Below are 15,171 nucleotides of genomic sequence, written 5' to 3' on the forward strand. Positions count from 1 at the left end.
AAGCAAAGTGTTGAGTTTCACTAAGTAAAAGTTAACTTCCCATAACCTTAAACCAAATTCAAACAGTTAATATGGGCTTGGCTTAATATTTTTGTGTTTGGACTTGTCATTTATCATATTATGGAACATGATTTGTGCTCCATGTCTAGTCTATGTAGGACTTCATCTGAAAAACCACTAGGCTTAAGGAATTGCATTTACAAATATCTCGAATAATCCTAAATTTCATCAACTTGAAAAACCACTATATCTTGGCCCACCTGTTATGGTTCTATATGACAATTAATTGTATCTTAAGAAATGTTTACTACATGTGGTCTCTCATCGTTACTTTATTAGAGTTTTGACATAGTCAACAAGAGCAAGTGTAGAAATACGTGTGGTGTGCGGATCTCTGTAGAGACCTCTGTGCTTTATTTTTCTTTTTTGTTTTGTGGCTTTTAATATTTACTTATATTCGAATGTTAATTTTGCAAGAAAAAATACTTATTTATTAGAAAAGAGACTTATCAAATCAACATCTTGGTTCTTGTTCCACTTAAACCTATCAAATTTCATTTGAAAATTTTCAAATAGTCTTATGTTTCATCAACTTGAAGAACAACTATCTTGACATTCCTTCTATTGTGGTTCTATATGACCATTAAATATCTAGCAACTTTCACAACATGTAAATACAAGATTTTTGACATATTGAACTAGAGAAGGTTGAGAAGTGCGTGTGGCATACAAATCACTTGAGATCCTATGTGCTTTATTTTTTTCTTTCTTTTGTGGTTTTTAAGATTTTCACATATGCCAATATAAATTTTTGAAGCACAATTAGGTAATTAATAAAAAAAGAAATATTAAATGTAAAGGTTTTAATTTTTTTTTTGAATTAAGCCCATCAAATGCCGTTAAAAGTATTTCAAACCGTCCTAAACTTCATGAATTTGAACAACCATTTTCTTCGCCGGTCATTTGCCGTTTTATAAGACCATTAATAATATTCGAAGAATGCGGGTACTACATGTGGTTCTTCATTATTGCTTTATAAGATTGTTGACATACTCAACGAGAGTAAGTGCAGAAGCATGTGTACGTGTGATCTCTGTAGAGACCCCTATTCCGGATTTTCCTTCATTCCCTTTTGGCTATGAATGTGCACATTTATGTCAATGTTATTTTTGATAGCCAAATTGAGTAACTATAAAAAAATAGATTTATGAAATCTACTATTTTGGTTCTTGTTCTACCAAGGCCTATCTAATTACATATAAAAATTTTCCCAAAAGTCCGAAGTTTTCTCAACTTGAAGAACCACTATCTTGACCGTCCTTCAGTCGTTATTCTATAGGATCGTTAAATGTTTTCGAAGCAACTTTTACTACATGTAGTCTTTCCTATTGCTTTATTATCCATTCTTTCACATACTGAACAAGAGCAAGTGCAAAAGCATGTGTGGCGTGCGAATCACAGGAGACTCTCTATACTATATTTCCCTTCTTTCCTTTGAGGCTTTTACGGTTTACTATATTCAAATGTCAATTTTGAAAGCCAAGTTAAGTATTTATTATAATAGAGAAATATTATAATCTACTAGTCTGATTTTTCTTCGAGTTAGGCCTTTCGGATTGAATTTAATAATATTTTGAACAGTCCTAAATTTCATCAACTTGAAAAACCACTATCTTTAACCAACCGTTGTGGTTCTATAAGACCATTAATTGTGTTTGAACAAACATTTCTTAAATGTGGTCTTTCAGTATTGCTTTATCCGATTTTTGGCATTCATAATAAGAGCAAGTGTAGAAGCACTTATGCTTTGTGGATCTTTGAAGAGACCTACGTACTTTGTTTTTTTTTTCTTTTTTTTTTTTAGTTTTTTAGCTTATAATTTTTAAATATATTAAATCTACTTACATTTGTTATTCTTCCACTCAGGCCTTTCGAATTACATTTAAAAATATTTTCAACAGTCCTAAATTTCATCAAATTGAACAACCGCTATCTTTACAAATCAGTTATGGATCTATTAGACAATTAATTGTGGTTGAAGAAACATTTACTACATGTAGTCTTTCATCGTTGCTTTATCAGATTTTTGACATACTCGACAAGAGAAAGTGCAGAAGCACTAGTGTTCAACGGATCTTTGAAGAGACCTTAGTGCTTTGTTATTTTTTTTTTTTTTTTTTTTTTTTCAGATTTTAATGTTTACCCATGCCAAACTCAGTTTTGAAAGCATATTTAAGTAATTAATGAAAAAGTGATTTATGAAATCTACTTCTTTTGCTTCTTGTTCCACTTAAGCATACCGAATTGCGTTTGAAATTTTCAAAAAGTCCTAAGTTTTATCAACTTGAAGAGACACTATCTTGACTCTCATCCTATTTTGGTTCTATAACCCCCTTAAATACCTTCTAAGCAAATTTTACTACATGTAGTCTTTCATTGGTGCTTCTTGACAGACTCATCAAGATCAAGTAAAAAGGCACGTGTGGCGTGCGAATCACTAGAGACTCTTGGTGACGTATTTTTGTTCTCTCTTTTGTGGTTTTTCAGGTTTTCATATATGCAAATACAAATTTGGAAGGCAAATTGATAAATTATTGAAAAAGAGAAAGATTAAATATATAGAGTTTTGTTTTTTTTTTTTTCACTTACGTGTAACAAATTGTATTTAATAATAATTCGAACAATACTAAATTTTATCAACTTGAACAACCAGTATCTAGACCCACTTCTTGTTGTTCTATAAGCCGATTATTTGTGTTTGAAGAAATGCCTACTATATGGGTTCTTTCATCATTGCTTTATCAGATTTTTGACATACTCAACAAGAGCAAGTGCAGAAGCACGTGTGGGGTGTGAATCACTGAAGACCCTTTGTGTTGTATCTTTCTTCTTTGTTCTTTATCTTTCTTCTTTAATTTGTCGTTTTTAATATTTTCATATATGCCAATATCAATTTTGGAAGCCAAAAAGTAATTGTTGGAAAATAAATATTAAATCTAAGATTTTAATTTTTTGTTCCACTTAGACTTATCAAATTGCATTAAAAATATTTCAAATAGTCCCACATTCAATCAGTTTGAACCACCACTATCTTGACCCACCTGTTGTGGTTCTATAAGACCATTAATATTATTTAAAGAAACGTTTACTACATATGGTCTTTCATCATTGCTTTATAAGGTTTTTGACATACTCAACCAGAGCAAGTGGAAACCAAATTAAGTTATTATAAAAAATGAGATTGTGAAATCTACATCTTTAGTTCTTGTTCCACTTAAGCCTACAAAATTGGATTTGAAAATTTTCAAACAGTCCTAAGCTTCATCAACTTGAAAATTTACTAACTTGACACTCCTTGTGTTATGGTTCTATTACATCATTAAATGTCTTGTAAGCAACTTTTATCATATGTAGTCTTTCATTGTTGCTTTATTGTTTGATCTTTGAAATACTCAACAAAAGCCAGTGCAAAAGCACATGTGGAGTGTGGATCACTGGAGACCCTTTGTGCTATATTTTTCTGTTTCTTTTAGGGGCTTTCAAAGTCTAATATATTTCATTCTCAATTTTGAAAGCCAAATTCAGTGCTTACCAAAATAAAGAAATGTTAAATCTTCTTATTTGGTTTTTATTCGAAATAGCCTATAGAAATGCATTGAAAACCATTTTGAATAGTCCTAAGTTTCATCTATCTGAACAACCACTATCTTGACCAATGTGTTGTGCGTGGTTCTATAAGTTCATTAATTGTGTTTGAAGAAACGTTTACTACATGTGGCTCTTTCATCATTTCTTTATCAAATTTTTTACATACTCAACAAGTAAAGCACGTGTGGCGTGCCGATCTCTATAAAGACCTTTCTAGTTTATTTTTTACTTTTGTTTGTGGCTTTTAATGTTTAAACATATACAAGTATTAATTTTGAAAGAAAAATTAAGTAATTATTAAAAATGATGTTTATGAAATCTACATCTTTGGTTCTTTTTCTACTTAAGTCTATCAAATTACATTTGAAAATTTTCTAACAATTCTAAGTTTTATGAACTTGAAGGTTAAATAACTTGACCATTCTTTTGTTGTGGTTATGTAACAGCCTTGTTGAGTATGTCAAAGATATGATAATAAAGCAACAATGCAAGACTAATAGAACTACAACTCAAGGATGATCAAGATAATGGTTCTTCATGTTGATCTGCACGCCACATTTGGCTGTTACAAAGAAAAAGGATTCTTCATTGTAATTTTAATATTGGTTGCTGAGCTTCATGCTTTTAGAAAATTTTAGTGATTTTTGGAGAAGATAGGATTCTCTTCTAGGTCAATAATGATGGATATTTTTTGTTGGGATCTCAACAATGCTCCCTTTGCAACACATCGTTTGATGCTGGACCGAATTTTAAGAAAAAAAAGTGAGTTTATTGTTATGCCTAATTCTTTCTTAATCTTATTGACAAGTGATGATCCTACTGCAGATTCAGGATTTGTTTTGCATATATTATTGAAAATAAATTCTTTATAGTTAGGGTTCAATTGTAGGTTCAGGATTTGATTCAATTTTTTACTGGTGAGAAATGGAGTTCTTTTTTCGATATTTTCCCAAAAGCACATCCTGACAGGTTTCAAAGCTTCTTGACTTGTTTTTTTGTATTGGTTTGAAAGATCATGTTTATGATGATAGTTGTGTGTATTTGATCAACTAAAATATAGTGTATTCAATTTGGTATCTTTATTTTTTGAGTCTTTTTCTATGTCACTTGACCAATCAATTTTCTTTTCATTATGTGCTAGAAGAGAAGCCTACACATGTCGGCCAACAAATTCTGGTGCGAAGGAGTTCAACTTTGAAAAACGTATCAACCACATTCTTAATGTTGCACCATGCTTTCATGAAGAAGAAAACATGGGGACATAACATTGTGACCTTCCACGTTAAATAGTTTGACATATTAGAGCAATTCAAACTCTGGAGATATGGTAATACACCTTGGTAAGGGATGAGACTATGGAGTTGGTAGAGAATGATTTGATTCTAGTTTTTGTAGGAAGACGATACTTGTGGAGAAGGAGTTTCTCTTTGTAGCATCTGTTTAGTGTAGTTCCCTTTCAATTTGCTTAATTCTAGACAAACACATGCTTGTATACACCATTTTATATTCCATTGTTGTTTTTCATCTTGTTCATTGTGGAGTCCTTTGATGGTGACATGTATTTATATTTTGATCAAGTAAAGAGGCACGTGTGGCGTGCGAATCACTATAGACTCTTTGTGCCGTATTTTTCGTCTTTCTTTTGTGGTTTTTAAGGGTTTCAGATATGCAAATACAAATTTGGAAGGCAAATTAGAAATTATTTAAAAAGAAAAATATTAAATCTATAGAGTTTTGTTTTTTTCTCCACTTAGGTGTAACAAATTGTATTTAAATATATCTAGAACAATCCTAAATTTCATCAACTTGAACAACAAGTATCTTGACCCACTTGTTGTGGTTCTATAAGACCATTATTTGTGTTTGAAGAAATATTTACTATATGGGGTCTTTCATCATTGCTTTATCAGATTTTTTACTTACTCAACAAGAGCAAGTGCGGAAGCACGTGTGGGGTGTGAATCACTGAAGACGCTTTGTGTTGTATCTTCCTTTTTTCATTTGTGGTTTTTAAGGTTTTCATATATGCCAACATCAATTTTGGAAGCCAAAAAGTAATTATTAAAAAATGAAATATTACATCTAAAGATTTTAATTTTTTGTTCCACTTAGGCTCATCGAATTGCAGTAAAAATATTTCAAATAGTCTTAGTTTGAACAACCACTATCTTGTCCACCTGTTGTGGTGCTATAAGTGTAGCACCATCTAACGCTACTAGGGCTATATCTTCCCTAAACGTTTTACTTAAAGTAATCCATATGTTCATATATATATAAATTTGCATATAATCAACTAATCAATTTGCATACGTAATCCCAACGTCATAATGATATAATCAACCCACAACATCATATATACAAATCAAACGCCACAAGTAATCCACCACAGTGAATCTCCATGCTACGTTCTCCTTATAAAAACAAAATACGATTTATACACTAATTGACAAAGAGGAGAAAACTGCATACTAGCCCGACCTGCCTGAGTATAGCGTGTAGACTTAGCCTTCAACAAGCAGACACCAAGTCTACTCCTGAAAGAAAATGTCAGCAAAGGAATGAGCCTGCCACTCAGTAAGTAAATAACCAGCCCATCTATATATGTATATCAAACATAGCCTAAACAAGATAAATAGGTAACACGCATAGAATACAATCAATTTAATTCCAACATAATTAGCTTTATTACACCACATGACTATCTCATAATAAGACAATCAACCAAACTCCATTTTTCCTAGTATGCTTATCAGAAGGTGATATTGTGTTTTTCCCATCAACTCAATCTCACCATTATATAAATTCAAGTGAATCCCCTTGACAGCCGGCTCATCAATCTCATTTCGCACATAGCTCTTTCATTTCGCACATAGCTCTTTCATATCGCACATAGCACTTTCATTTCGCACATAACTCTTTCATTTCGCACATAGCTCTTTTCATATCATATTTTCGCCTTATAGGCTTTTCAACACATCAAAGGGTATTCAGACCACAATTATATTCAATTTCCACCACTCCCTCATTTCCACATATCACCATTCTTGTAAGCAACTAGTAACGTAAAATAATATATCAACATATTCTCATTTCAGATATTCACAATACATCAAACAACAAACATAATATTTCAACGCATTTCCTCATTCCACATACACAATACCATCAACCAAATCAAATCATCCATCACTCATATACTTTAGATAAATCAATGTCAGCATGAACCACAAATTCATATAACAATAAAATCACAAATAAATGAGACATATATAGATAATACTAATTATTTACTTACCTCGACTACACAACATTTTTATCTATTCAATAGCTAGTGGTTCGGTCTTTTCACTCTACCCCCGTATCCTATAATGAGTTATACCACATACAGTTAATATATCGAGAATATCGTAATTTCTTTTAAATATAATATTAAATATTATTCGTACAATTTCAAATAATTTTTTAATATTCCATTTCCGTCGAAATACAAATATTCATTTTTCCTCTTTATTAACATACCATTTATTAAATATAATTTTTGAAATATTTCTATGAATTTCCTATCAATTTCTCGCTATTATACACTTTAATTAAACCATAATACATAGAATTGCGTATTTGGCTAATAATTTCAATGAAATTGTATAAATTAGCTATAATAATATTAAAATCTAATAAATTTAATAATCTAATTGATCAGGAATATCATTTTTATATCCGATTTGATATTAATTCGACACTATTTTAAATAGTCAAACTCGTAAAATATTCCGATTAAATAGTACATCGCTCAATATAAACAACATTTAATAAACGAACTAAATAATAATATAATTATATAAATTAATAAAAATTAAAATAAGAACTTTACCTTCTGCAGCGAACTATCGAACAGATATGGAAATTGCAGAATTTGATAAATATCAAATTGTGAGTAATTGAACTCACATATATATATATGTAGGGGGTGGGGCGGTGGGTGGTGGCCCACCCCCAAATCAGTTTCTCCCCTTAATTCATTCATATATATATATGTACATATGTTATTTACATATATATATTATATATATAATATTATTATTATTATTATTTTATTTATTTAATTAATTTTTTCTCAAAATACCAGTTACGTCCTTCTTAATTTCTTAATTAATATAATTTGCTCTCAAATATTATAACAAGCTCCAATTTAACCCGTTCAAGTTTTATTATATTCTAATTATGGCTCATAATTTATGTACTAATTAAGTAAGTTTCATAAAAATTTACCAATTTATCCCCCAATTAGATATTATAATCTTTAGGGCGCCACAATAAGACTATTAATAATATTTAAAGAAACGTTTACTACATTTGGTCGTTTAACGTTGCTTTATAAGATTATTGACATACTTTCGATGCCGATTTAGTCGCTGATGCCTCACAGTTGTTCGACGAGTTGCACGGTTCGCTTGACCTAATAGAGAGTGGGCAATAGACATTGACTAGGCGTTAACAAAAGTGAGGGGTAAACATATTATTATTGACATACTCAAAGAGAGCAAGTGCAAACCAAATTAAGTTATTATAAAAAATTAGATTGTGAAGATTAGTTCTTGTTCCACTTACGCCTATCAAATTGCAATTGAAAATTTTGAAACAGTCCTAAGCTTCATCAACATTAAAATCCACTAACTTGACAGTCCTTCTGTTATAGTTCTATTACATCATTAAATGTCTTGTAAATAACTTTTACTATATGTAGTCTTTCATTGTTGCTTTATTGTCTAATCTTTGAAATACTCAACAAGAGTCAGTGCAAAAGCACATGTGTAGTGCGGATCACTGGAGACCTTCTGTGCTATATTGTCCTGTTTTTTTTGGGGGGGGCTTTCAAGATTTAATATATTTCATTCTCAATTTTGAAAGCCATATTAAATGCTTATTAAAATAGAGAAATGTTAAAAATCTACTTATTTGGTTTATATTTGACTTAGCCTATAGAAATGCATTTCAAACTATTTTGAATAGTCCTAAATTTCATCTATCTGAACAACCACTATCTTGGCCCATGTGTTGTGATTCTATAAGATCATTAATTATGTTTGAAGAAACGTTTACAACATGTGGTCTTTCATCCTTTCTTTATCAGTTTTTTGACGTACTCAATAAGTAAAGCACGTGTGGCGTGCGGATCTCTATAGTGACCTTTGTGTTTTGTTTTTCGCTTTTGGTTTGTGGCTTGTAATGTTTACGCATATAAAAGTGTTAATTTTGAAAGAATAATTAAGTAATTATTAGAAAAGATGTGTATGAAATTTACATCTTTGGTTCTTTTTCTACTTAAGTCTATCTAATTGCATTTGAAAATTTTCTAACAATTCTAAATTTTATCAAGTTGAAGATCCACTATCTTGACCCTCCTTTTATTGTGGTTATATAACAGCCTTGAATGTATTTGAAGCAAGGTTTACTACATCTAGTCATTCATTGTTGATTTATTATCAGATCTCTGACATACTCAACAAGAGCAAGTGCAAAATCACATGTGGAGTGCGGATCACTAGAGACGCACTGCAGATTTTCCTTGTTTCTTTCATGGGATTTAAAGTTTTCAAATATCCAATGTAAATTTAAGAAGCTAATTTAATTAATTATTAAAAAAACAGATATATTAAATCTGCTAATTTTGTTCTTGTTCCACTTGAGCCTGTCGAATTGCATTTAAAAAAGAAATCGATGAGTCCCAAATTTCATCAACTTGAATAGCCACTATCTTGACTCACCTATTGTTGTTCGATATGATCATTAATAATATTCAAAGAAATTTTTACTACTTGTGGTTTTTCATTGTTGCTTTATAAGATTTTCCTACTTAATAAGACCAAGTGTAGAAGTACATGCGGCATGCGGATCTCTGTAGAGACCTCAAACTTTAGCAACCACTATCTTGATCCTCCTTCAGTTGTAGTTCTATTAATCTTGCATTATTGCTTTATTGTCAGATCTTTAACATACTCAACAAGTGCAATTGGAAAACTACATGTGGCGTGCGGATCACTACCAACCTCTATGTTGTATTTTTCCCTTTTCTTTTACGGCTTTTAGGATTTTCGTATTTGACAATGTCAATTTTGGCAGCTAGACTGCGTAACTATTAAAAAAGAGATGTTATGAAATCTATTGATTTGGTTCTTGATCTACTTAAGCCAATTGAATTACATTAAAAAATATTTGAAAAAGTCACACATACTATTAACTTGAACAATAACTTTCTTGATTGTCCTGTTGTGGTTCTGTAAGACCAGTAGTTATCTTTGAATTGTTTAATATATGTGGTCTCTCATTCTTACTTTATCATATTTTTAATATATTGAACATGAGCAAGTGTGGAAGCAATTGTGGCGTACGGATCTTGTTAGGGACCTCTGTGCTGGATTTCCTTCATTGTTCCTTGGCTATTACTATGTACCTATATGCAAATGTCAATTTTGAAGCCAAATTAAGTAATTATTGAAAAAATAGATTTATGAAATATACTACTTTGGTTCTTGTTCTACTAAGGCACATCAAATTGCATTTTAAAAATTTTCAAAAGTCCTAAGTTTCCTCAATTTGAAGAACCACTATCTTGCTCCATCTTCTATTGTGGTTCTATAAGACCCTTAAATGTCTTTAAAGCAACTTTTACAATATGACGTCTTTCATTGCTTCTTTATTATCAATTCTTTGACATACTCAACAAGAGCAAGTGTAAAAGTACGTGTCATGTGTGTATCAATGCAGACCCTCTATGTTGTATTTCTTTTATCCTTTTTGTAGCTTTCAAGGTATTTGTAAAGGCCAATGTCAGTTTTAAAAGCAAAACTTTTACTACGTGTAGTCTATGTTGTTGCTTTCTTATCAGATCTTTGACATGATCAACAAGAACAAATGCAAAAGCATGTGTCGTATGCAGATCACTGGAGACCCTCTGTATTATATGTTATTTTTTCCTTTCATGGCTTCTAAGTTTCATTATATGCCAATGTCAATTTTGAAAGCCAAATTAAGTAATTCTTAAAATAGAGAAATGGTAATTCTACAGATTTGGATCTTTCTCATCTTAAGCCTACCAAGTTACGTTTAAAAATATTTTGAACAGTCCTAAATTCCATCAACTTGAACCCATCATCTTCATTCACCAGTTGTAGTTCTATACGACCATTAATTGACTTTGAAGAAACATTTTGGTACATGTTGTCTCTAATTTTACTTTATTGATTTTACTCATACTCAACAAGAGCTAGTGCAAACGTGTGGCGTACAAATATCCCTAGAGACCTCTATATTTGATTTTCCTAGTCTATTTTGCATCTTGTAATTTTCTTGTATGCAAATGTTGATTTTGAAAGCCAAATTACATAATTATTAAAATGATATTTATGAAATCTACTATTTTAGTTCATGTTCCTCTTAGGTTTGTCACATTGTATTTGAATGTTTTAAAACCGTCCTATGTTTCATCACCGCTATCTTGACCCTCCTTTTGTTGTCATTTTGTAAGACTCTTAATTGCCTTCCGAGCAACATTTACGACTTCTAGCCTTTTATTATGCCTTTACTATCAGATTTTGACAATTGGTTAACATCAATGGCATATGTGAATCAATATCTGGGTACATACTGATTAATGTATCAAATTCTAGACAATAATATTGTGGAATCATGTCTTGTTGTTCAAGATTTTTAACATTATTATGACCATATTCTATGAAGTAATAGTGCAACAAATTCTTTTAATTTGATTGGATAAGATTGTATGCAATTCTTGATTATAAAGGATTCTTCATTCTAATTTTAATCTTGGTTACTAAGGTTCATGCCTTTAGAATATGTTAGTGTGATTTCTAGGGAAGATAGGATTCTCATCTATGCGAATGACAATGGATCTTTGTTGTTGGGATCTCAACATTGCTCCTTTTCCGACCCATCATTTGATGTTGGACTGAATTTTGTGAAAAAAGAGTGAGTTGTTGTTATTCCTAATTCTTTCTTAATTTTATTGACAAGTGATGATCCTATTGAATGATTCAAGGTTTGTGTTGCATATATTACTGGAGATAAATTCTTTATTGGTGACAAATGGAGCTCATTTTTTTGATGTTTTCCTGAAAACACATCCTGGCAGGTCTCAAAGCGTCTTGACTTTTTTTTAGCTTAAAAGATCATCTTTATCATGATGGTTGTGTGTATGCGGTCAACTAAAATATGGTGTATCCAATTTGGTATCTGTATTGTTTGAGTCTTTTTCTATGTCATTTAACCAATCAATTTCTTTTCATTATGGGCTAGAAGAGAAGCCTACACATATCGGCCAACAAATTCTGGTGCAAATGAGTTCAACTTTGGGAATCATATCAACAAGATTCTCAATATTGCACCATGAATGCATGGAGAAGAAAACATGGGATATAACATTATGACTTGCCACGTTAAAGAGCATGACATATTAGAGCAATTGAAACTTTGGAAACTTGGTAATACACATAGGTAAGGGATGAGACTATGGTGTTAATAGAGAATGAATTGGTTCTAGGTTTTGTAGGAAGATGATACTCGTGGAGAAGTAGTTTCCCTTTGTAGCATCTGTTTTGTGTTGTTCCCTTTTGATTTGCTTAATTCTAGACAAACACATGCTTGTATACACCATTTTATATTCCGTTGTTGTTTTTTATCTTGTTCATTGTGGAGTCGTTCATCTTATCTTAATTCTCGATATAAAGACATAAAGGGAAGGGTTGTCAAATTGGAAGGCTCTCATCATGTTCTAGTCCATGTGAGTTGGCGGAGATCCTCAATATTCAGCAGTACAACACTTCTTCATCATATGCTATATATTGTCTCCATGTCTATGGATGTCATTGGACTATAGGTGCTAATTCTTTGTAAATATAGTCTGAGAGCATATTTTTTCAAGTATTTTGCACCCCTTGGTTTGGCATGAAAAATGGAAATTTATTTTGCTTTCTTTAAAGTGATTTATTGATGACATGCATTTAAGTCCAGGGGAAGTGCACATAGAACTTAATAATTATGTGATTCTAGTCAAGAGCTGCTAACACCGCATTGTGTTTATTACCTTTTTCTACACTTACTAGTTCATCTTTCATTGCCTTGTTAACTTGTTTGGATGTTTGACGATATGAAAGTTCAAACTTCTACATTCTGTTTTATGACATAAAATAAACTTTGCTGAGAAAATCGTGAAAATGTCTTCTTCATAAACAGTGTAATAAGGAATCCTTGTCAGCTAATGATTATATTGTATTTGCTATCTGGAGGAGAAAGCTAAATATAATTTATCCTATTCAAGATGTGTTATCAAAATAAATACATAGATTGCTTGCAGCTTTCTGATCTGATAATTCTTTTTCTTGCTCTAGCAGGTACCACTTATCACAAACTTTCATTTTAGGGTGCCATTCTTACTAACAAAATTGACAATCGAGGATATAAATGCTTTAACAATCATCAGAGTGAATGGCATGAAAGAGAGGTATTCTTAAGTTTTCTGGATAGAACTTTATATGATAAAACAGTATGAAATAGACTATTGGGAATGACAATAATTTGGATTCTTCCGAACTAATGAACTCCTTCCATATGTTTAGATGACGCAAAACTTGTCCTGAGTCAATTTCCCCATCACCAGGCCTATCTTGAGAGATTAGGGTTTTAGATGAACATTTATTTCATAGTTGTGGATGTCATGCTTAACTCAAGAGGATATGTTGGGAGTAAAGGTTAACTTTCATTTTTATCCTCCTAGGATGAGGTTGTGGCTGGGTATTGGGTGTGCGTTTACTTTAGATAATAGGACTAACTGTAAAGCCCAATGCATGCCAATTCCATGTAAAGCCAAATACATGCCAAAATTCCATGTTTGCTTTAGATGATCGGACTAATTGTAAAGCTGAATACATGCTAATTCCATGTTTAATGCTTTTAAAATTTTTCATAACAAACTTTAAATAGTATTTTGGTTTTGTAACTGAATTTATAGATTTAAGTTCTTCATAGTAGTTTCTTATCAAGTAAGAGAAGTAAGCAAATAGGTTGTTACTTAATCAATATAAATGTAACTGAATGTTGTTTGATGTACATTTTCTTATATAGATTTCTAGTAATCGTAAAGCACTGTGTCATCATTACTAAGAAATCCTTTGTCGAGGCATAAAAAATGGCCTGAATGCGGTGCATATAGGGGCGCTTATAATTTTTTGGGCACTTAATATAAACATCGCATATATTGGTGTCACATAAAGATTTGGGGCACCTAAAGTGCCTCTACATGATGATCTATTGGGCCACTTATATATGTTGTATTGATATATTTACAAGGCACAAACAAGTGCCTCTATAACAAAATAAAAAATAAAAATAAAAAACTATAATGAGACATTGATTTGTGCCATAAAACATATAGGTGACAACTATACATGTTGTTTAATATACTTTAAAATGTCTCCAAACGAACATGATAGGACATTTATAAGTGTGAAGATTTAGTTTGGAGACGAAACTTAAGTGTCCCAACAAAATTTCAAAATGGCTAATATATAATTTTTTGGGTTATTTGTAAGTGTCCTTAAAGCTAATAAGAGACACATATATGGGTCAATTTAATTTATTTTGAAAGCCTCCAAAAGAATATATTAGGATATTTACAAATGTCAATATGTGTACTGGACACATAAATAAGTGTGCTATAATTTTTTTTTTCAAAAACTAATGTAACCTTTGTTGGGAACTTAGTCGTATCTTTAAAAAGTAAAATTGGAATAATTAAATACCTTAAATTTTATATGTATACCATTGATGAATATCCTATCACATTTTCTCTTAAAAGTACTGCTGAAATGATAAGTTCTAAACATTTATTGGACTGCCATCTAATTCATTAAACTAATGCAACACACATTCACCCAAATGAAAGTAGTTGCACAATCCATTCATTTATACTAGATTCATTTAATAAACCAACAAAATATACAAATCGAGAAGACCAAAATAATCATATTTTTATGATTATTATGTAATTTATGATTATTTACATTTATTGATATATTATTGTTAATACTGCATAAGTTGTTCCAAATTTGTTTATTAATGTGATTATTATGTAAAATTTTATTAAATTGCATAAATCACAAATAAAATGCATAAATTACACATATATCACATAAATTACATGAATGCAAATAAATTGCATAAATTACACATGTAATGCATAAATTTATTAAATTGTATAAATTACGCATAAATTGATTAAATTGCATAAATTACACATAAATATATTCTAAAAATATTTTGAAAATGTTTTCACAAAATATTTTGAAAATATTTTTGTGAAAATATTTTCTGAGGTGGGGGTGCGGTTAGGTAGAAATGGAGGGGGGGGCGGGTTTGAAGAAGTAGAAATGGAGAGGGGGTAGGGGGAAGCAGAAATAAGTGGTGAGGAGTGCGGGGTGGGGGTGGGGGTGGGTAAATCCGAAAAAAGGG

The sequence above is a fragment of the Sesamum indicum genome, linkage group LG6 (genome assembly GCF_000512975.1).
Source record: "Sesamum indicum cultivar Zhongzhi No. 13 linkage group LG6, S_indicum_v1.0, whole genome shotgun sequence".
NCBI classification, from domain to species: Eukaryota; Viridiplantae; Streptophyta; class Magnoliopsida; order Lamiales; family Pedaliaceae; genus Sesamum; species Sesamum indicum.